The sequence below is a fragment of the Idiotropiscis lumnitzeri genome, chromosome 12 (assembly GCF_059441095.1).
Source record: "Idiotropiscis lumnitzeri isolate Australia: NSW breed Sydney's pygmy pipehorse chromosome 12, RoL_Ilum_1.0, whole genome shotgun sequence".
Taxonomy (NCBI): domain Eukaryota; kingdom Metazoa; phylum Chordata; class Actinopteri; order Syngnathiformes; family Syngnathidae; genus Idiotropiscis; species Idiotropiscis lumnitzeri.
Genome location: NC_142402.1, coordinates 3,159,270 through 3,180,526, shown reverse-complemented (window position 1 = coordinate 3,180,526; position 21,257 = coordinate 3,159,270). Strand labels below are relative to the sequence as shown.

General features: G+C 44.8%; 1 long non-coding RNA gene and 8 other non-coding genes across 9 annotated transcripts; 8 read left to right on the top strand and 1 right to left on the bottom strand.

Moving 5' to 3' along the window:
- Nucleotides 1-2,874: 2,874 nt before the first annotated feature.
- On the top strand, nucleotides 2,875-2,946 carry trnap-agg (transfer RNA proline (anticodon AGG)). Its single transcript has one exon. It is a non-coding gene; the product is annotated as a tRNA-Pro (tRNA).
- Nucleotides 2,947-6,158: 3,212 nt separating this feature from the next.
- LOC148325232 (uncharacterized) lies at nucleotides 6,159-6,628 on the top strand. Its single transcript, XR_015846221.1, has 2 exons — nucleotides 6,159-6,192; nucleotides 6,287-6,628. It is a non-coding gene; the product is annotated as an uncharacterized LOC148325232 (long non-coding RNA).
- Nucleotides 6,629-6,938: 310 nt separating this feature from the next.
- On the top strand, nucleotides 6,939-7,010 carry trnap-ugg (transfer RNA proline (anticodon UGG)). The gene has a single exon. It is a non-coding gene; the product is annotated as a tRNA-Pro (tRNA).
- Nucleotides 7,011-8,994: 1,984 nt separating this feature from the next.
- trnap-agg (transfer RNA proline (anticodon AGG)) lies at nucleotides 8,995-9,066 on the top strand. The gene has a single exon. It is a non-coding gene; the product is annotated as a tRNA-Pro (tRNA).
- Nucleotides 9,067-10,260: 1,194 nt separating this feature from the next.
- On the bottom strand, nucleotides 10,261-10,331 carry trnag-gcc (transfer RNA glycine (anticodon GCC)). Its single transcript has one exon. It is a non-coding gene; the product is annotated as a tRNA-Gly (tRNA).
- A 2,044-nt stretch (nucleotides 10,332-12,375) lies between these two features.
- trnap-agg (transfer RNA proline (anticodon AGG)) lies at nucleotides 12,376-12,447 on the top strand. Its single transcript has one exon. It is a non-coding gene; the product is annotated as a tRNA-Pro (tRNA).
- A 3,203-nt stretch (nucleotides 12,448-15,650) lies between these two features.
- On the top strand, nucleotides 15,651-15,722 carry trnap-ugg (transfer RNA proline (anticodon UGG)). The gene has a single exon. It is a non-coding gene; the product is annotated as a tRNA-Pro (tRNA).
- A 1,982-nt stretch (nucleotides 15,723-17,704) lies between these two features.
- trnap-cgg (transfer RNA proline (anticodon CGG)) lies at nucleotides 17,705-17,776 on the top strand. Its single transcript has one exon. It is a non-coding gene; the product is annotated as a tRNA-Pro (tRNA).
- A 1,974-nt stretch (nucleotides 17,777-19,750) lies between these two features.
- On the top strand, nucleotides 19,751-19,822 carry trnap-cgg (transfer RNA proline (anticodon CGG)). The gene has a single exon. It is a non-coding gene; the product is annotated as a tRNA-Pro (tRNA).
- Nucleotides 19,823-21,257: the final 1,435 nt, after the last annotated feature.

Genomic DNA, 21,257 nt, shown 5'->3' with positions numbered 1-21,257 from the left:
TACCCTACCTCTTGTCAAGATATTTCACAAACTAAACCAACACTCCCACTGTTATGCAGATGACACTCAGCTCTACCTCTCCACATAATCAACTGCCATTATTCCGGGTTCCTCCATTTATTGACTGCTTCCCCGAAATTTATTATTGGTTCTCATCCAATTTTCTGCAACTTAACAATGATAAAACTGAAATCCTACAGATAGGTACCAAGTCCTCTCAAGCCAAAAGTGACAGTTTTTCCCATGACACTTGACAATACCTCAGTTTCCCCCTCTGGTCAGGTTAAGACTCGGGGTGTCATCCACTCTCTCCTTTTCATCTGAATTAAATGAAAATCCCCGATCTGCATACTTTCTACTTTATAGAATAATCGTCCTGCGTCCCCGTCCATCAGTATCCTTTTAAAGCACGTCCAACCTTGTATTTGATCAGTCCCATTAACAGAACTTGCAATAATTTACTGCAACTAAAAAAAAAAAACCTCCTGATTAAAAGCAATTGCTAAAATTTGGCCAAAAAGCGGATTTGTAAAAACATCAGCAGGTTCTGACAAATAGCCTAGGGTCTCCACATTACAAAATGGAATGTTATTGATATTCCAAAAACTGGTAGACAGTTTTGTATCCCCGCCCCCAATAATGAGGGTGACCGCAGACATAGTTGTTATGACACAAGGCATATTCGCAGGTGAGAACAGACCAGGGATGGCGCTGCCTGACAACACATTATGACAGCAATTAACGCGTAATCACACAGCCTAACATATTGCAATGGCCGGGAATTGAACTCGGGCCTCACGCATGGCAAGCGAGAATTCTACCACTGAACAACCAATGCTTAGTACTTCTTGTCCAATAGAATAGAGACGTCCACCATAGAAAACGTTTTATCTGGCCCTGATAATGTATGTTTTTTCCTTCTTAAAATGTATCGTTCTTGCCATGTATGCAATGCATCAAGTGAACGATACATTTCTTTAACGGTAAGATCACTCTGCAGAAACGATTAAATACTGGAAGATGCACGAACGATCCCCAACAATACATTGCGATAATACGCGCCTGTATTAATACATTGAGAAAACCCTAATTACGTTTGATAATGTTACAGTGAGAAACCAAATTTGAGTATTATGAGACTAAGCTGTGGCGATTCTGATAGTTGGAACACCACCACTTGACTTTAATTATGACTACAATCAATAAAGTTAACTGATTTCGATACTTTGTGGCAAGCACTTTGGCTCGTTGGACTACGGGTATACAGTAATACCCCGGTTATCGCGGTTAATGGGGACCGAGACCACCCGCGAAAACTGAAAATCCGCGAATTAGCGGCGCACCTTCAAAAATGCTTAAATAAAAAAAAAAAATATATATATATATATATATATATATATGTGGGTAGAGAGAGAGAGAGTGAAATTCATGTTATAACCAAAAAAAAAAAATTATTATTAAAACTTATTTTTTATTCCCCAGCCATTATTTTCGTATTTATTCAATTACTTCTTTTTGTATTTATTTAATTACTTCGACTTTTACCTGCTGGTACGCCGTCCGGTGTGCCCTGTGAATGTTATGATCCTCCAGCAGAGCTGGAGGAATGAGCAGGACTCTCCAAACGCAGACACGGGAAAAAAGGTGGTGATACAAAGATATTTATTATAATCATAATATAGTCAGTGTAATCAGCGTGTCTCGCAGCAGCTGACGGCATGGCGCGAGAAGATCGCTGGAGGAACGCCCACACAGCTGAAAAAACAAAAACACACGCGGCATGACAGGCACGGATCATGACAGTGAAATGAAAGGTGGCATTCTTCATTTATTTATTTATTCATTCATAACTGACAGCCTCACGCTCCGCTCCTGCTCGGGCGGAAGAGGTGCTCCTATTCGGCTTAACTGTGACACACGCCCGCCCTCCTCCTCCGGAGCTTCCATTCGGTTAAACTTAGGGGCCGCTTGGAACCGCCCGTTCCCGGGGAAGGTGCTCCTCTTCGGCTTACTGTGACGCGAGCATGCCCTCCTCCTCCGGAGCTTCTATTCGGTTAAACTTAGGGGCCGCTTGGAACCACCCGTGCCCGGGGAAGGTGCTCCTCTACGGCTTACTGTGACGCGAGCATGCCCTCCTCCTCCGGAGCTTCCATTCGGTTAAACTTAGGGGCCGCTTGGAACCGCCCGTGCCCGGGGAAGGTGCTCCTCTACGGCTTACTGTGACGCGAGCATGCCCTCCTCCTCCGGAGCTTCCATTCGGTTAAACTTAGGGGCCGATTGACACCGCCCGTGCTCGGGGAAGGTGCTCCTCTACGGCTTAACTGCCACGCACGCCGGCCAGAACTCTGGTACGGTCCGAACCGCGCGAAACGTCGCCACCAATCGTGTCCGGGGGAACTTGCTCTTCTTCGTCCACTCTCTTCTTCGTCCACTCTCCTCTTCGGCGCACGCCGGCCGTCTAACCGCTCCAGCGCCCCCTCGTGCCGCTCGGCGAAACTACAATGCCGCAGAATATTTTTTAGACCCGCGAAGCACTGAAGTCGCAAAAGGTGAACCGCGAAGTAGCGGCGTATTACTGTAATTCTCACTGAGGACCCTCTTTCAAATCCAAAACAAGACCATCATTACACTGGATTACTTTGAGTTCACCTGAATCTTCCGTACTGATAGGAATGGTTCTTCGCTGGTACGAGCATGTCATCAATTGGAGGTGGCTCATTTGGCTCTGGGTATGGTTGTGAGTGGTTTCTCGTTCAAATCCAAACAGGTTCTTAGTGTAAATTCAGGGTTGGTTGGGAGAGGTTCCAGGTTCAAATCCGGGGTCTTAGTGTCGATGAAGGCTTGCGGCCAACAGTCAGTTACCCAGCTAAACGTGGCTCGTTGGTCTAGGGGTATGATTCTCGCTTAGGGTGCGAGAGCTCCCGGGTTCAAATCCCGGACGAGCCCATCTCAGTGTCTATATGGTCGCCCAGTCGCTTAGTCAACTTATAATTTTGATGCAAATCTATACAAGGAGATGGTGGAAAACTAACATGAAACAACAAAACTGAGACTGTACCCCGAGTACTCCCAAAAAAATGCTTGAGTTCCTTATAATTTCAATAACCTTGGTCCAAACGCGCATTTTTTTCAAAAATCTTGGAAATGACATTAGCTACCTAGCTACAGTCCAAAATCAGCTCCTACAACCTCTTAGAACATTTCTACTCTAGTTTCCACCCCTCCACGGTACAGAAACAACACTGATCAAAATCACCGGCAACCGACTCTGGCCTAATCACCATTCTCACCCTCTTTGATCTGATATCAGCTTGCGATACAATTTCTAAAACCATCCTCCTGAACAGACTCCAAGACATTCTTTATCTATACCCTACCTCTTGTCAAGATATTTCACAAACTAAACCAACACTCCCACTGTTATGCAGATGACACTCAGCTCTACCTCTCCACATAATCAACTGCCATTATTCCGGGTTCCTCCATTTATTGACTGCTTCCCCGAAATTTATTATTGGTTCTCATCCAATTTTCTGCAACTTAACAATGATAAAACTGAAATCCTACAGATAGGTACCAAGTCCTCTCAAGCCAAAAGTGACAGTTTTTCCCATGACACTTGACAATACCTCAGTTTCCCCCTCTGGTCAGGTTAAGACTCGGGGTGTCATCCACTCTCTCCTTTTCATCTGAATTAAATGAAAATCCCCGATCTGCATACTTTCTACTTTATAGAATAATCGTCCTGCGTCCCCGTCCATCAGTATCCTTTTAAAGCACGTCCAACCTTGTATTTGATCAGTCCCATTAACAGAACTTGCAATAATTTACTGCAACTAAAAAAAAAAAACCTCCTGATTAAAAGCAATTGCTAAAATTTGGCCAAAAAGCGGATTTGTAAAAACATCAGCAGGTTCTGACAAATAGCCTAGGGTCTCCACATTACAAAATGGAATGTTATTGATATTCCAAAAACTGGTAGACAGTTTTGTATCCCCGCCCCCAATAATGAGGGTGACCGCAGACATAGTTGTTATGACACAAGGCATATTCGCAGGTGAGAACAGACCAGGGATGGCGCTGCCTGACAACACTATGACAGCAATTAACGCGTAATCACACAGCCTAACATATTGCAATGGCCGGGAATTGAACTCGGGCCTCACGCATGGCAAGCGAGAATTCTACCACTGAACAACCAATGCTTAGTACTTCTTGTCCAATAGAATAGAGACGTCCACCATAGAAAACGTTTTATCTGGCCCTGATAATGTATGTTTTTTCCTTCTTAAAATGTATCGTTCTTGCCATGTATGCAATGCATCAAGTGAACGATACATTTCTTTAACGGTAAGATCACTCTGCAGAAACGATTAAATACTGGAAGATGCACGAACGATCCCCAACAATACATTGCGATAATACGCGCCTGTATTAATACATTGAGAAAACCCTAATTACGTTTGATAATGTTACAGTGAGATACCAAATTTGAGTATTATGAGACTAAGCTGTGGCGATTCTGATAGTTGGAACACCACCACTTGACTTTAATTATGACTACAATCAATAAAGTTAACTGATTTCGATACTTTGTGGCAAGCACTTTGGCTCGTTGGACGACGGGTATACAGTAATACCCCGGTTATCGCGGTTAATGGGGACCGAGACCACCCGCGAAAACTGAAAATCCGCGAAGTAGCGGCGCACCTTCAAAAATGCTTAAAAATAAATAAATAAATAAATAAATATATATATATATATATATATATATATGGGTAGAGAGAGAGAGTGTGAAATTCATGTTTAACAAAAAAAAACAAATTATTATTAAAACTTATTTTTTATTCCCCAGCCATTATTTTCGTATTTATTCAATTACTTCTTTTTGTATTTATTTAATTACTTCGACTTTTACCTGCTGGGACGCCGTCCGGTGTGCCCTGTGAATGTTATGATCCTCCAGCAGAGCTGGAGGATTGAGCAGGACTCTCCAAACGCAGACACGGGAAAAAAGGTGGTGATACAAAGATATTTATTATAATCACAATATAGTCAGTGTAATCAGCGCGTCTCGCAGCAGCTGACGGTATGACGCGAGACGATCGCTGGAGGAACGCCCACACAGCTGAAAAAACAAAAACACACGCGGCATGACAGGCACGGATCATGACAGTGAAATGAAAGGTGGCATTCTTCATTTATTTATTTATTCATTCATAACTGACAGCCTCACGCTCCGCTCCTGCCCGGGCGGAAGAGGTGCTCCTATTCGGCTTAACTGTGACACACGCCCGCCCTCCTCCTCCGGAGCTTCCGTTCGGTTAAACTTAGGGGCCGCTTGGAACCGCCCGTGCCCGGGGAAGGTGCTCCTCTTCGGCTTACTGTGACGCGAGCATGCCCTCCGCCTCCGGAGCTTCCATTCGGTTAAACTTAGGGGCCGCTTGGAACCGCCCGTGCCCGGGGAAGGTGCTCCTCTACGGCTTACTGTGACGCGAGCATGCCCTCCTCATCCGGAGCTTCCATTCGGTTAAACTTAGGGGCCGCTTGGAACCGCCCGTGCCCGGGGAAGGTGCTCCTCTACGGCTTACTGTGACGCGAGCATGCCCTCCTCCTCCGGAGCTTCCATTCGGTTAAACTTAGGGGCCGATTGACACCGCCCGTGCTCGGGGAAGGTGCTCCTCTACGGCTTAACTGCCACGCACGCCGGCCGGAACTCTGGTACGGTCAGAACCGCGCGAAACGTCGCCACCAATCGTGTCCGGGGGAACTTGCTCTTCTTCGTCCACTCTCTTCTTCGTCCACTCTCCTATTCGGCGCACGCCGGCCGTATAACCGCTCCAGCGCCCTCTCGTGCCGCTCGGCGAAACTACAATACCCCCGAATATTTTTTAGACCCGCGAAGCACTGAAGCCGCGAAAGGTGAACCGCGAAGTAGCGGGGTATTACTGTAATTCTCACTGAGGACCCTCTTTCAAATCTAAAACAAGACCATCTGTGGGGGTTCGGGTTTGGGGGGCCTGGCAAGTTCTCCCTTTTTCTCTAGGTTCCGGCAGTCTCCCGCCAGGCACGCCTCCGACCGGAGACGGCGTCGGCTCCTGCGCACCTGCAGCTCATCATCAGCAATCACCGCGGGGTTTAAAGCTCAGCGAGCCAGGAGCCAGACGCCGGATTATTCCGTGACCTACCTCGGTACCCGGTCCACGTCGACGTTCGCCTCGTGCACGTCTGCTCCTTGTGTTATGCAACCCGAGTTAACCATTGTTTGTCCTCGCTCTCCCTCCAGCCGCCCAGCGCCAGCCCGAGCCCGATCCTCCGCCGCCAGCCGCCGAGCCCCGGAGCGTCGATCGCACCTCGTACGCCCGTACGCCGCCTGCCTGCCCTTCTCAGCCTCCGCCGGCTCGCCGCCGCCTTCGCCTCCACGCCGCTCTCCGCGCCCGCGTTCCTCCCGCCACAGCGCCGGTGCACACTCAGCGCGCCGTCTCCGCTGCACCTCCGCGAGCGCACACCTCGCCACCCCGGCGAGCACCCCGGCGCTGACTCGCCGCTCCTCCACCTGTCCTCCTGCCCTGCTCCCGGCACCCGTTCCTCTCCCCCCGAACCCTTCAATAAATCCTCCTCAACCATCCTCACTTGCTATTGGGTCCAGTTTTCCTTTCTCACGGTTCCCTGAACCGTTACACCATCATTACACTGGATTACTTTGAGTTCACCTGAATCTTCCGTACTGAGAGGAATGGTTCTTCGCTGGTACGAGCATGTCATCAATTGGAGGTGGCTCATTGGGCTCTGGGTATGGTTGTGAGTGGTTTCTCGTTCAAATCCAAACAGGGTCTTAGTGTTGATTTAGGGTTGGTTGGGAGAGGTTCCAGGTTCAAATCCGGGGTCTTAGTGTCGATGAAGGCTTGCGGCCAACAGGCAGTTACCTAGCTAAACGTGGCTCGTTGGTCTAGGGGTATGATTCTCGCTTTGGGTGCGAGAGGTCCCGGGTTCAAATCCCGGACGAGCCCATCTCAGTGTCGGTATGGTCGCCCAGTCTCTTAGTCAACTTATAATTTTGATGCAAATCTATACAGGGAGATGCTGGAAAAACTAACATGAAACAACAAAACTGAGACTGTACCCCGAATACTCCCAAAAAAATGCTTGAGTTCCTTATAATTTCAATACCCTTGGTCCAATCGCGCATTTTTTTCAAAAATCTTGGAAATGACATTAGCTACCAAGCTACAGTCTAAAATCAGCTCCTACAACCTCTTAGAAAATTTCTACTCGAGTTTCCACCCCTTCACAGTACAGAAACAACACTGATCAAAATCACCGGCAACCGACTCTGGCCTAATCACCATTCTCACCCTCTTTGATCTGATTGCAGCTTGCGATACAATTTCTAAAACCATCCTCCTGAACAGACTCTATGACATTCTTTACCTATACCCTACCTCTTGTCAAGATATTTCACAAACTAAACCGACACTCCCACTGTTATGCAGATGACACTCAGCTCTACCTCTCCACATAATCAACTGCCACTATTCCGGGTTCCTCCATTTATTGACTGCTTCCCCGAAATTTATTATTGGTTTTCATCCAATTTTCTGCAACTTAACAATGATAAAACTGAAATCCTACAGATAGGTACCAAGTCCACTCAGCCAAAAGTGACAGTTTTTCCCATGACACTTGACAATACCTCAGTTTCCCCCTCTGGTCAGGTTAAGACTCGGGGTGTCATCCACTCTCTCCTTTTCATCAGAATTAAATGAAAATCCCCGATCTGCATACTTTCTACTTTATAAAATAATGGTCCTGCGTCCCCGTCCCTCAGTATCCTTTTAAAGCACGTCCAACCTTGTATTTGATCAGTCCCATTAACAGAACTTGCAATAATTTACTGCAACTAAAAACAAAAAAACCTCCTGATTAAAAGCAACAATTGCTAAAATTAGGCCAAAAAGCGGATTTGTAAAAACATCAGCAGGTTCTGACAAATAGCCTCGGGGCTCCACATTAGAAAATCGAATGTTATTTATATTATAAAAACTGGTAGACAGTTTTGCACCCCGCCCCCAATAATGAGGGTGACCGCAGACATAGTTGTTATGACACAAGGTATATTCGCAGGTGAGAACAGACCAGGGATGGCGCTGCCTGACAACACATCATGACAGCAATTGACGCGTAACCACACAGCCTAACATATTGCATTGGCCGGGATTTGAACTCGGGCCACACGCACGGCAAGTGAGAATTCTACCACTGAACAACCAATGCTTAGTACTTCTTGTCCAATAGAATAGAGACGTCCACCATAGAAAACGTTTTATCTGGCCCTGATAATGCATGTTTTTTCGTTCTTAAAATGTAGCGTTCTTGCCATGTATGCAATGCATCAAGTGAACGATACATTTCTTTAACGGTAAGATCACTCTGCAGAAACGATTAAATACTGGAAGATGCACGAACGATCCCCAACAATACATTGCGATAATACGCGCCTGTATTAATACATTGAGAAAACCCTAATTACGTTTGATAATGTTACAGTGAGATACCAAATTTGAGTATTATGAGACTAAGCTGTGGCGATTCTGATAGTTGGAACACCACCACTTGACTTTAATTATGACTACGATCTATAACGTTAACTGATTTCGATACTTTGTGGTAAGCACTTTGGCTCGTTGGACTACGGGTATAATTCTCACTGAGGACCCTCTTTCAAATCCAAAACAAGACCATCATTACACTGGATTACTTTGAGTTCACCTGAATCTTCCGTACTGATAGGAATGGTTCTTCGCTGGTACGAGCATGTCATCAATTGGAGGTGGCTCCTTGGCCTCTGGGTATGGTTGTGAGTGGTTTCTCGTTCAAATCCAAACAGGTTCTTAGTGTAAATTCAGGGTTGGTTGGGAGAGGTTCCAGGTTCAAATCCGGGGTCTTAGTGTCGATGAAGGCTTGCGGACAACAGTCAGTTACCCAGCTAAACGTGGCTCGTTGGTCTAGGGGTATGATTCTCGCTTAGGGTGCGAGAGGTCCCGGGTTCAAATCCCGGACGAGCCCGTCTCAGTGTCGGTATGGTCGCCCAGTCTCTTAGTCAACTTATAATTTTGATGCAAATCTATACAGGGAGATGCTGGAAAAACTTACATGAAACAACAAAACTGAGACTGTACCCCGAATACTCCCAAAAAAATCCTTGAGTTCCTTATAATTTCAATAACCTTGGTCTAATCGCGCATTTTTTTCAAAAATCTTGGAAATGACATTAGCTACCTAGCTACAGTCCAAAATCAGCTCCTACAACCTCTTCGAAAATTTCTACTCTAGTTTCCACCCCTCCACAGTACAGAAACAACACTGATCAAAATCACCGGCAACCGACTCTGGCCTAATCACCATTCTCACCCTCTTTGATCTGATAGCAGCTTGCGATACAATTTCTAAAACCATCCTCCTGAAAAGAATCCATGACATTCTTTATCTATACCCTACCTCTTGTCAAGATATTTCACAAACTAAACCGACACTCCCACTGTTATGCAGATGACACTCAGCTCTACCTCTCCACATAATCAACTGCCACTATTCCGGGTTCCTCCATTTATTGACTGCTTCCCCTGAAATTTATTATTGGTTTTCATCCAATTTTCTGCAACTGAACAATGATAAAACTGAAATCCTACAGATAGGTACCAAGTCCACTCAGCCAAAAGTGAGAGTTTTTCCCATGACACTTGACAATACCTCAGTTTCCCCCTCTGGTCAGGTTAAGACTTGGGGTGTCATCCACTCTCTCCTTTTCATCAGAATTAAATGAAAATCCCCGATCTGCATACTTTCTACTTTATAAAATAATCGTCCTGCGTCCCCGTCCATCAGTATCCTTTTAAAGCACGTCCAACCTTGTATTTGATCACTCCCATTAACAGAACTTGCAATAATTTACTGCAAATAAAAAAAAACAACCTCCTGATTAAAAGCAACAATTGCTAAAATTAGGCCAAAAAGCGGATGTGTAAAAACATCAGCAGGTTCTGACAAATAGCCTCGGGGCTCCACATTAGAAAATGGAATGTTATTGATATTCTAAAAACTGGTAGACAGTTTTGCATCCCTCCCCCAATAATGAGGGTGACCGCAGACATAGTTGTTATGACACAAGGCATATTCGCAGGTGAGAACAGACCAGGGATGGCGCTGCCTGACAACACATTATGATAGCAATTGACGCGTAACCACGCAAGCCTAACATATTGCATTGGCCGGGAATTGAACTCGGGCCTCACGCATGGCAAGCGAGAATTCTACCACTGAACAACCAATGCTTAGTACTTCTTGTCCAATAGAATAGAGACGTCCACCATAGAAAACGTTTTATCTGGCCCTGATAATGCATGTTTTTTCCTTCTTAAAATGTAGCGTTCTTGCCATGTATGCAATGCATCAAGTGAACGATACATTTCTTTAACGGTAAGATCACTCTGCAGAAACGATTAAATACTGGAAGATGCACGAACGATCCCCAACAATACATTGCGATAATACGCGCCTGTATTAATACATTGAGAAAACCCTAATTACGTTTGATAATGTTACAGTGAGATACCAAATTTGAGTATTATGAGACTAAGCTGTGGCGATTCTGATAGTTGGAACACCACCACTTGACATTAATTATGACTACAATCAATAAAGTTAACTGATTTCGATACTTTGTGGCAAGCACTTTGGCTTGTTGGACTACAGGTATACAGTAATACCCCGGTTATCGCGGTTAATGGGGACCGAGACCACCCGCGAAAACTGAAAATCCGCGAAGTAGCGGCGCACCTTCAAAAATGCTTAAATAAAAAAAATAAAATAAATATATATATATATATATATATATATATATATGGGTAGAGAGAGAGAGAGTGAAATTCATGTTATAACAAAAAAAACACAAATTATTATTAAAACTTATTTTTTATTCCCCAGCCATTATTTTCGTATTTATTCAATTACTTCTTTTTGTATTTATTTAATTACTTCGACTTTTACCTGCTGGTACGCCGTCCGGTGTGCCCTGTGAATGTTATGATCCTCCAGCAGAGCTGGAGTATTGAGCAGGACTCTCCAAACGCAGACACGGGAAAAAAGGTGGTGATAGAAAGATATTTATTATAATCACAATATAGTCAGTGTAATCAGCGCGTCTCGCAGCAGCTGACGGCATGGCGCGAGAAGATCGCTGGAGGAACGCCCACGCAGCTGAAAAAACAAAAACACACGCGGCAAGACAGGCACGGATCATGACAGTGAAATGAAAGGTGGCATTCTTCATTTATTTATTTATTCATTCATAACTGACAGCCTCACGCTCCGCTCCTGCCCGGGCGGAAGAGGTGCTCCTATTCGGCTTAACTGTGACACACGCCCGCCCTCCTCCTCCGGAGCTTCCATTCGGTTAAACTTAGGGGCCGCTTGGAACCGCCCGTTCCCGGGGAAGGTGCTCCTCTTCGGCTTACTGTGACGCGAGCATGCGCTCCTCCTCCGGAGCTTCCATTCGGTTAAACTTAGGGGCCGCTTGGAACCGCCCGTGCCCGGGGAAGGTGCTCCTCTTCGGCTTACTGTGACGCGAGCATGCCCTCCTCCTCCGGAGCTTCCATTCGGTTAAACTTAGGGGCCGCTTGGAACCGCCCGTGCCCGGGGAAGGTGCTCCTCTACGGCTTACTGTGACGCGAGCATGCCCTCCTCCTCCGGAGCTTCCATTCGGTTAAACTTAGGGGCCGATTGACACCGCCCGTGCTCGGGGAAGGTGCTCCTCTACGGCTTAACTGCCACGCACGCCGGCCAGAACTCTGGTACGGTCCGAACCGCGCGAAACGTCGCCACCAATCGTGTCCGGGGGAACTTGCTCTTCTTCGTCCACTCTCTTCTTCGTCCACTCTCCTCTTCGGCGCACGCCGGCCGTCTAACCGTTCCAGCGCCCCCTCGTGCCGCTCGGCGAAACTACAATGCCGCAGAATATTTTTTAGACCCGCGAAGCACTGAAGTCGCAAAAGGTGAACCGCGAAGTAGCGGCGTATTACTGTAATTCTCACTGAGGACCCTCTTTCAAATCCAAAACAAGACCATCATTACACTGGATTACTTTGAGTTCACCTGAATCTTCCGTACTGATAGGAATGGTTCTTCGCTGGTACGAGCATGTCATCAATTGGAGGTGGCTCATTTGGCTCTGGGTATGGTTGAGAGTGGTTTCTCGTTCAAATCCAAACAGGTTCTGAGTGTAAATTCAGGGTTGGTTGGGAGAGGTTCCAGGTTCAAATCCGGGGTCTTAGTGTCGATGAAGGCTTGCGGCCAACAGTCAGTTACCCAGCTAAACGTGGCTCGTTGGTCTAGGGGTATGATTCTCGCTTAGGGTGCGAGAGCTCCCGGGTTCAAATCCCGGACGAGCCCATCTCAGTGTCTGTATGGTCGCCCAGTCGCTTAGTCAACTTATAATTTTGATGCAAATCTATACAGGGAGATGGTGGAAAAACTAACATGAAACAACAAAACTGAGACTGTACCCCGAGTACTCCCAAAAAAATGCTTGAGTTCCTTATAATTTCAATAACCTTGGTCCAAACGCGCATTTTTTTCAAAAATCTTGGAAATGACATTAGCTACCTAGCTACAGTCCAAAATCAGCTCCTACAACCTCTTAGAACATTTCTACTCTAGTTTCCACCCCTCCACGGTACAGAAACAACACTGATCAAAATCACCGGCAACCGACTCTGGCCTAATCACCATTCTCACCCTCTTTGATCTGATATCAGCTTGCGATACAATTTCTAAAACCATCCTTCTGAACAGACTCCAAGACATTCTTTATCTATACCCTACCTCTTGTCAAGATATTTCACAAACTAAACCAACACTCCCACTGTTATGCAGATGACACTCAGCTCTACCTCTCCACATAATCAACTGCCATTATTCCGGGTTCCTCCATTTATTGACTGCTTCCCCGAAATTTATTATTGGTTCTCATCCAATTTTCTGCAACTTAACAATGATAAAACTGACATCCTACAGATAGGTACCAAGTCCTCTCAAGCCAAAAGTGACAGTTTTTCCCATGACACTTGACAATACCTCAGTTTCCCCCTCTGGTCAGGTTAAGACTCGGGGTGTCATCCACTCTCTCCTTTTCATCAGAATTAAATGAAAATCCCCGATCTGCATACTTTCTACTATATAGAATAATCGTCCTGCGTCCCCGTCCATCAGTATCCTTTTAAAGCACGTCCAACCTTGTATTTGATCAGTCCCATTAACAGAACTTGCAATAATTTACTGCAACTAAAAAAAAAAAACCTCCTGATTAAAAGCAATGGCTAAAATTTGGCCAAAAAGCGGATTTGTAAAAACATCAGCAGGTTCTGACAAATAGCCTAGGGTCTCCACATTAGAAAATGGAATGTTATTGATATTCCAAAAACTGGTAGACAGTTTTGTATCCCCGCCCCCAATAATGAGGGTGACCGCAGACATAGTTGTTATGACACAAGGCATATTCGCAGGTGAGAACAGACCAGGGATGGCGCTGCCTGACAACACATTATGATAGCAATTAACGCGTAATCACACAGCCTAACATATTGCAATGGCCGGGAATTGAACTCAGGCCTCACGCATGGCAAGCGAGAATTCTACCACTGAACAACCAATGCTTAGTACTTCTTGTCCAATAGAATAGAGACGTCCACCATAGAAAACATTTTATCTGGCCCTGATAATGCATGTTTTTTCCTTCTTAAAATGTAGCGTTCTTGCCATGTATGCAATGCATCAAGTGAACGATACATTTCTTTAACGGTAAGATCACTCTGCAGAAACGATTAAATACTGGAAGATGCACGAACGATCCCCAACAATACATTGCGATAATACGCGCCTGTATTAATACATTGAGAAAACCCTAATTACGTTTGATAATGTTACAGTGAGATACCAAATTTGAGTATTATGAGACTAAGCTGTGGCGATTCTGATAGTTGGAACACCACCACTTGACTTTAATTATGACTACAATCAATAAAGTTAACTGATTTCGATACTTTGTGGCAAGCACTTTGGCTCGTTGGACGACGGGTATACAGTAATACCCCGGTTATCGCGGTTAATGGGGACCGAGACCACCCGCGAAAACTGAAAATCCGCGAAGTAGCGGCGCACCTTCAAAAATGCTTAAAAATAAATAAACAAATAAATAAATATATATATATATATATATATATATATATGGGTAGAGAGAGAGAGTGTGAAATTCATGTTTAACAAAAAAAAACAAATTATTATTAAAACTTATTTTTTATTCCCCAGCCATTATTTTCGTATTTATTCAATTACTTCTTTTTGTATTTATTTAATTACTTCGACTTTTACCTGCTGGGACGCCGTCCGGTGTGCCCTGTGAATGTTATGATCCTCCAGCAGAGCTGGAGGATTGAGCAGGACTCTCCAAACGCAGACACGGGAAAAAAGGTGGTGATACAAAGATATTTATTATAATCACAATATAGTCAGTGTAATCAGCGCGTCTCGCAGCAGCTGACGGCATGGCGCGAGACGATCGCTGGAGGAACGCCCACACAGCTGAAAAAACAAAAACACACGCGGCATGACAGGCACGGATCATGACAGTGAAATGAAAGGTGGCATTCTTCATTTATTTATTTATTCATTGATAACTGACAGCCTCACGCTCCGCTCCTGCCCGGGCGGAAGAGGTGCTCCTATTCGGCTTAACTGTGACACACGCCCGCCCTCCTCCTCCGGAGCTTCCGTTCGGTTAAACTTAGGGGCCGCTTGGAACCGCCCGTGCCCGGGGAAGGTGCTCCTCTTCGGCTTACTGTGACGCGAGCATGCCCTCCGCCTCCGGAGCTTCCATTCGGTTAAACTTAGGGGCCGCTTGGAACCGCCCGTGCCCGGGGAAGGTGCTCCTCTACGGCTTACTGTGACGCGAGCATGCCCTCCTCCTCCGGAGCTTCCATTCGGTTAAACTTAGGGGCCGATTGACACCGCCCGTGCTCGGGGAAGGTGCTCCTCTACGGCTTAACTGCCACGCACGCCGGCCGGAACTCTGGTACGGTCCGAACCGCGCGAAACGTCGCCACCAATCGTGTCCGGGGGAACTTGCTCTTCTTCGTCCACTCTCTTCTTCGTCCACTCTCCTCTTCGGCGCACGCCGGCCGTATAACCGCTCCAGCGCCCTCTCGTGCCGCTCGGCGAAACTACAATACCCCCGAATATTTTTTAGACCCGCGAAGCACTGAAGCTGCGAAAGGTGAACCGCGAAGTAGCGGGGTATTACTGTAATTCTCACTGAGGACCCTCTTTCAAATCTAAAACAAGACCATCATTACACTGGATTGCTTTGAGTTCACCTGAATCTTCCGTACTGAGAGGAATGGTTCTTCGCTGGTACGAGCATGTCATCAATTGGAGGTGGCTCATTGGGCTCTGGGTATGGTTGTGAGTGGTTTCTCGTTCAAATCCAAACAGGGTCTTAGTGTTGACTTAGGGTTGGTTGGGAGAGGTTCCAGGTTCAAATCCGGGGTCTTAGTGTCGATGAAGGCTTGCGGCCAACAGGCAGTTACCTAGCTAAACGTGGCTCGTTGGTCTAGGGGTATGATTCTAGCTTTGGGTGCGAGAGGTCCCGGGTTCAAATCCCGGACGAGCCCATCTCAGTGTCGGTATGGTCGCCCAGTCTCTTAGTCAACTTATAATTTTGATGCATATCTATACAGGGAGATGCTGGAAAAACTAACATGAAACAACAAAACTGAGACTGTACCCCGAATACTCCCAAAAAAATGCTTGAGTTCCTTATAATTTCAATACCCTTGGTCCAATCGCACATTTTTTTCAAAAATCTTGGAAATGACATTAGCTACCAAGCTACAGTCTAAAATCAGCTCCTACAACCTCTTAGAAAATTTCTACTCGAGTTTCCACCCCTCCACAGTACAGAAACAACACTGATCAAAATCACCGGCAACCGACTCTGGCCTAATCACCATTCTCACCCTCTTTGATCTGATTGCAGCTTGCGATACAATTTCTAAAACCATCCTCCTGAACAGACTCTATGACATTCTTTACCTATACCCTACCTCTTGTCAAGATATTTCACAAACTAAACCGACACTCCCACTGTTATGCAGATGACACTCAGCTCTACCTCTCCACATAATCAACTGCCACTATTCCGGTTTCCTCCATTTATTGACTGCTTCCCCGAAATTTATTATTGGTTTTCATCCAATTTTCTGCAACTTAACAATGATAAAACTGAAATCCTACAGATAGGTACCAAGTCCACTCAGCCAAAAGTGACAGTTTTTCCCATGACACTTGACAATACCTCAGTTTCCCCCTCTGGTCAGGTTAAGACTTGGGGTGTCATCCACTCTCTCCTTTTCATCAGAATTAAATGAAAATCCCCGATCTGCATACTTTCTACTTTATAAAATAATCGTCCTGCGTCCCCGTCCATCAGTATCCTTTTAAAGCACGTCCAACCTTGTTTTTGATCACTCCCATTAACAGAACTTGCAATAATTTACTGCAAATAAAAAAAAACAACCTCCTGATTAAAAGCAACAATTGCTAAAATTAGGCCAAAAAGCGGATGTGTAAAAACATCAGCAGGTTCTGAGAAATAGCCTCGGGGCTCCACATTAGAAAATGGAATGTTATTGATATTCTAAAAACTGGTAGACAGTTTTGCATCCCTCCCCCAATAATGAGGGTGACCGCAGACATAGTTGTAATGACACAAGGTATATTCGCAGGTGAGAAGAGACCAGGGATGGCGCTGCCTGATAACACATTATGATAGCAATTGACGTGTAACCACACAGCCTAACATATTGCATTGGCCGGGAATTGAAGTTGGGCCACACGAATGGCAAGCGAGAATTCTACCACTGAACAACCAATGCTTAGTACTTCTTGTCCAAAAGAATAGAGACGTCCATCATAGAAAACGTTTTATCTGGCCCTGATCATGCATGTTTTTTCGTTCTTAAAATGTAGTGTTCTTGCCATGTATGCAATGCATCAAGTGAACGTACATTTCTTTAACGGTAAGATCACTCTGCAGAAACGATTAAATACTGGAAGATGCACGAACGATCCCCAACAATACATTGCGATAATACACGCCTGTATTAATACATTGAGAAAACCCTAATAACGTTTGATAATGTTGCAGTGAGATACCAAATTTGAGTATTATGAGACTAAGCTGTGGCGATTCTGAGAGTTGGAAGACCACCACTTGACTTTAATTAATACTACGATCTATAAAGTTAACTGATTTCGATACTTTGTGGCAAGCACTTTGGCTCGTTGGACTACGGGTATAATTCTCACTGAGGACCCTCTTTCAAATCCAAAACAAGACCATCATTACACTGGATTACTTTGAGTTCACCTGAATCTTCCGTACTGATAGGAATGGTTCTTCGCTGGTACGAGCATGTCATCAATTGGAGTTGGCTCATTGGGCTCTGGGTATGGTTGTGAGTGGTTACTCGTTCAAATCCAAACAGGGTCTTAGTGTTGATTCAGGGTTGGTTGGGAGAGGTTCCAGGTTCAAATCCGGGTTCTTAGTGTCGATGAAGGCTTGCGGCAAACAGGCAGTTACCTAGCTAAATGTGGCTCGTTGGTCTAGGGGTATGATTCTCGCTTCGGGTGCGAGTGGTCCCGGGTTCAAATCCCGGACGAGCCCATCTCAGTGTGACTATGGTCGCCCAGTCTCTTAGTCAACTTATAATTTTGATGCAAATCTATACGGGGAGATGCTGGAAAAACTAACATGAAACAACAAAACTGAGACTGTACCCCGAATACTCCCAAAAAAATGCTTGAGTTCCTTATAATTTCAATAACCTTGGTCTAATCGCGCATTTTTTTCAAAAATCTTGAAAATGACATTAGCTACAGTCCAAAATCAGCTCCTACAACCTCTTAGAACATTTCTACTCTAGTTTCCACCCCTCCACAGTACAGAAACAACACTGATCAAAATCACCGGCAACCGACTCTGGCCTAATCACCATTCTCACCCTCTTTGATCTGATAGCAGCTTGCGATACAATTTCTAAAACCATCCTCCTGAAAAGACTCCATGACATTCTTTATCTATACCCTACCTCTTGTCAAGATATTTCACAAAATAAACCGACACTCGCACTGTTATGCAGATGACACTCAGCTCTACCTCTCCACATAATCAACTGCCACTATTCCGGGTTCCTCCATTTATTGACTGCTTCCCCGAAATTTATTATTGGTTTTCATCCAATTTTCTGCAACTTAACAATGATAAAACTGAAATCCTACAGATAGGTACCAAGTCCACTCAGCCAAAAGTGACAGTTTTTCCCATGACACTTGACAATACCTCAGTTTCCCCCTCTGGTCAGGTTAAGACTCGGGGTGTCATCCACTCTCTCCTTTTCATCAGAATTAAATGAAAATCCCCGATCTGCACACTTTCTACTTTATAAAATAATCTTCCTGCGTCCCCGTCCATCAGTATCCTTTTAAAGCACGTCCAACCTTGTATTTGATCACTCCCATTAACAGAACTTGCAATAATTTACTGCAAATAAAAAAAAACAACCTCCTGATTAAAAGCAACAATTGCTAAAATTAGGCCAAAAAGCGGATGTGTAAAAACATCAGCAGGTTCTGACAAATAGCCTCGGGGCTCCACATTAGAAAATGGAATGTTATTGATATTCTAAAAACTGGTAGACAGTTTTGCATCCCTCCCCCAATAATGAGGGTGACCACAGACATAGTTGTTATGACACAAGGTATATTCGCAGGTGAGAACAGACCAGGGATGGCGCTGCCTGATAACACTTTATGATAGCAATTGACGCGGAACCACACAGCCTAACATATTGCATTGGCCGGGAATTGAAGTCGGGCCACACGAATGGCAAGCGAGAATTCTACCACTGAACAACCAATGCTTAGTACTTCTTGTCCAAAAGAATAGAGACGTCCATCATAGAAAACGTTTTATCTGGCCCTGATCATGCATGTTTTTTCGTTCTTAAAATGTAGTGTTCTTGCCATGTATGCAATGCATCAAGTGAACGTACATTTCTTTAACGGTAAGATCACTCTGCAGAAACGATTAAATACTGGTAGATGCACGAACGATCCCCAACAATACATTGCGATAATACACGCCTGTATTAGTACATTGAGAAAACCCTAATAACGTTTGATAATGTTGCAGTGAGATACCAAATTTGAGTATTATGAGACTAAGCTGTGGCGATTCTGAGAGTTGGAAGACCACCACTTGACTTTAATTAATACTACGATCTATAAAGTTAACTGATTTCGATACTTTGTGGCAAGCACTTTGGCTCGTTGGACTACGGGTATAATTCTCACTGAGGACCCTCTTTCAAATCCAAAACAAGACCATCATTACACTGGATTACTTTGAGTTCGCCTGAATCTTCCGTACTGATAGGAATGGTTCTTCGCTGGTACGAGCATGTCATCAATTGGAGGTGGCTCATTGGGCTCTGGGTATGGTTGTGAGTCGTTACACGTTCAAATCCAAACAGGGTCTGAGTGTTGATTCAGGGTTGGTTGGGAGAGGTTCCAGGTTCAAATCCAGGTTCTTAGTGTCGATGAAGGCTTGCGGCAAACAGGCAGTTACCTAGCTAAACGTGGCTCGTTGGTCTAGGGGTATGATTCTCGCTTCGGGTGCGAGAGGTCCCGGGTTCAAATCCCGGATGAGCCCATCTCAGTGTGACTATGGTCGCCCAGTCTCTTAGTCAACTTATAATTTTGATGTAAATCTATACGGGGAGATGCTGGAAAAACTAACATGAAACAACAAAACTGAGTCTGTACACCAAATACTCCCAAAAAAATGCTTGAGTTCCTTATAATTTCAATAACCTTGGTCTAATCGCGCATTTTTTTCAAAAATCTTGAAAATGACATTAGCTACAGTCCAAAATCAGCTCCTACAACCTCTTAGAACATTTCTACTCTAGTTTCCACCCCTCCACAGTACAGAAACAACACTGATCAAAATCACCGGCAACCGACTCTGGCCTAATCACCATTTTCACCCTCTTTGATCTGATAGCAGCTTGCGATACAATTTCTAAAACCATCCTCCTGAAAAGACTCCATGACATTCTTTATCTATACCCTACCTCTTGTAAAGATATTTCACAAACTAAACCGACACTCCCACTGTTATGCAGATGACACTCAGCTCTACCTCTCCACAAAATCAACTGCCACTATTCCGGGTTCCTCCATTTATTGACTGCTTCCCCGAAATTTATTATTGGTTTTCATCCAATTTTCTGCAACTTAACAATGATAAAACTGAAATCCTACAGATAGGTACCAAGTCCACTCAGCCAAAAGTGACAGTTTTTCCCATGACACTTGACAATACCTCAGTTTCCCCCTCTGGTCAGGTTAAGACTCGGGGTGTCATCCACTCTCTCCTTTTCATCAGAATTAAATGAAAATCCCCGATCTGCACACTTTCTACTTTATAAAATAATCGTCCTGCGTCCCCGTCCATCAGTATCCTTTTAAAGCACGTCCAACCTTGTATTTGATCACTCCCATTAACAGAACTTGCAATAATTTACTGCAAATAAAAAAAAACAACCTCCTGATTAAAAGCAACAATTGCTAAAATTAGGCCAAAAAGCGGATGTGTAAAAACATCAGCAGGTTCTGACAAACAGCCTCGGGGCTCCACATTAGAAAATGGAATGTTATTGATATTCTAAAAACTGGTAGACAGTTTTGCATCCCTCCCCCAATAATGAGGGTGACCGCAGACATAGTTGTTATGACACAAGGCATATTCGCAGGTGAGAACAGACCAGGGATGGCGCTGCCTGACAACACATTATGATAGCAATTGACGCATAACCACGCAAGCCTAACATATTGCATTGGCCGGGAATTGAACTCGGGCCTCACGCATGGCAAGCAAGAATTCTACCACTGAACAACCAATGCTTAGTACTTCTTGTCCAATAGAATAGAGACGTCCACCATAGAAAACGTTTTATCTGGCCCTGATAATGCATGTTTTTTCCTTCTTAAAATGTAGCGTTCTTGCCATGTATGCAATGCATCAAGTGAACGATACATTTCTTTAACGGTAAGATCACTCTGCAGAAACGATTAAATACTGG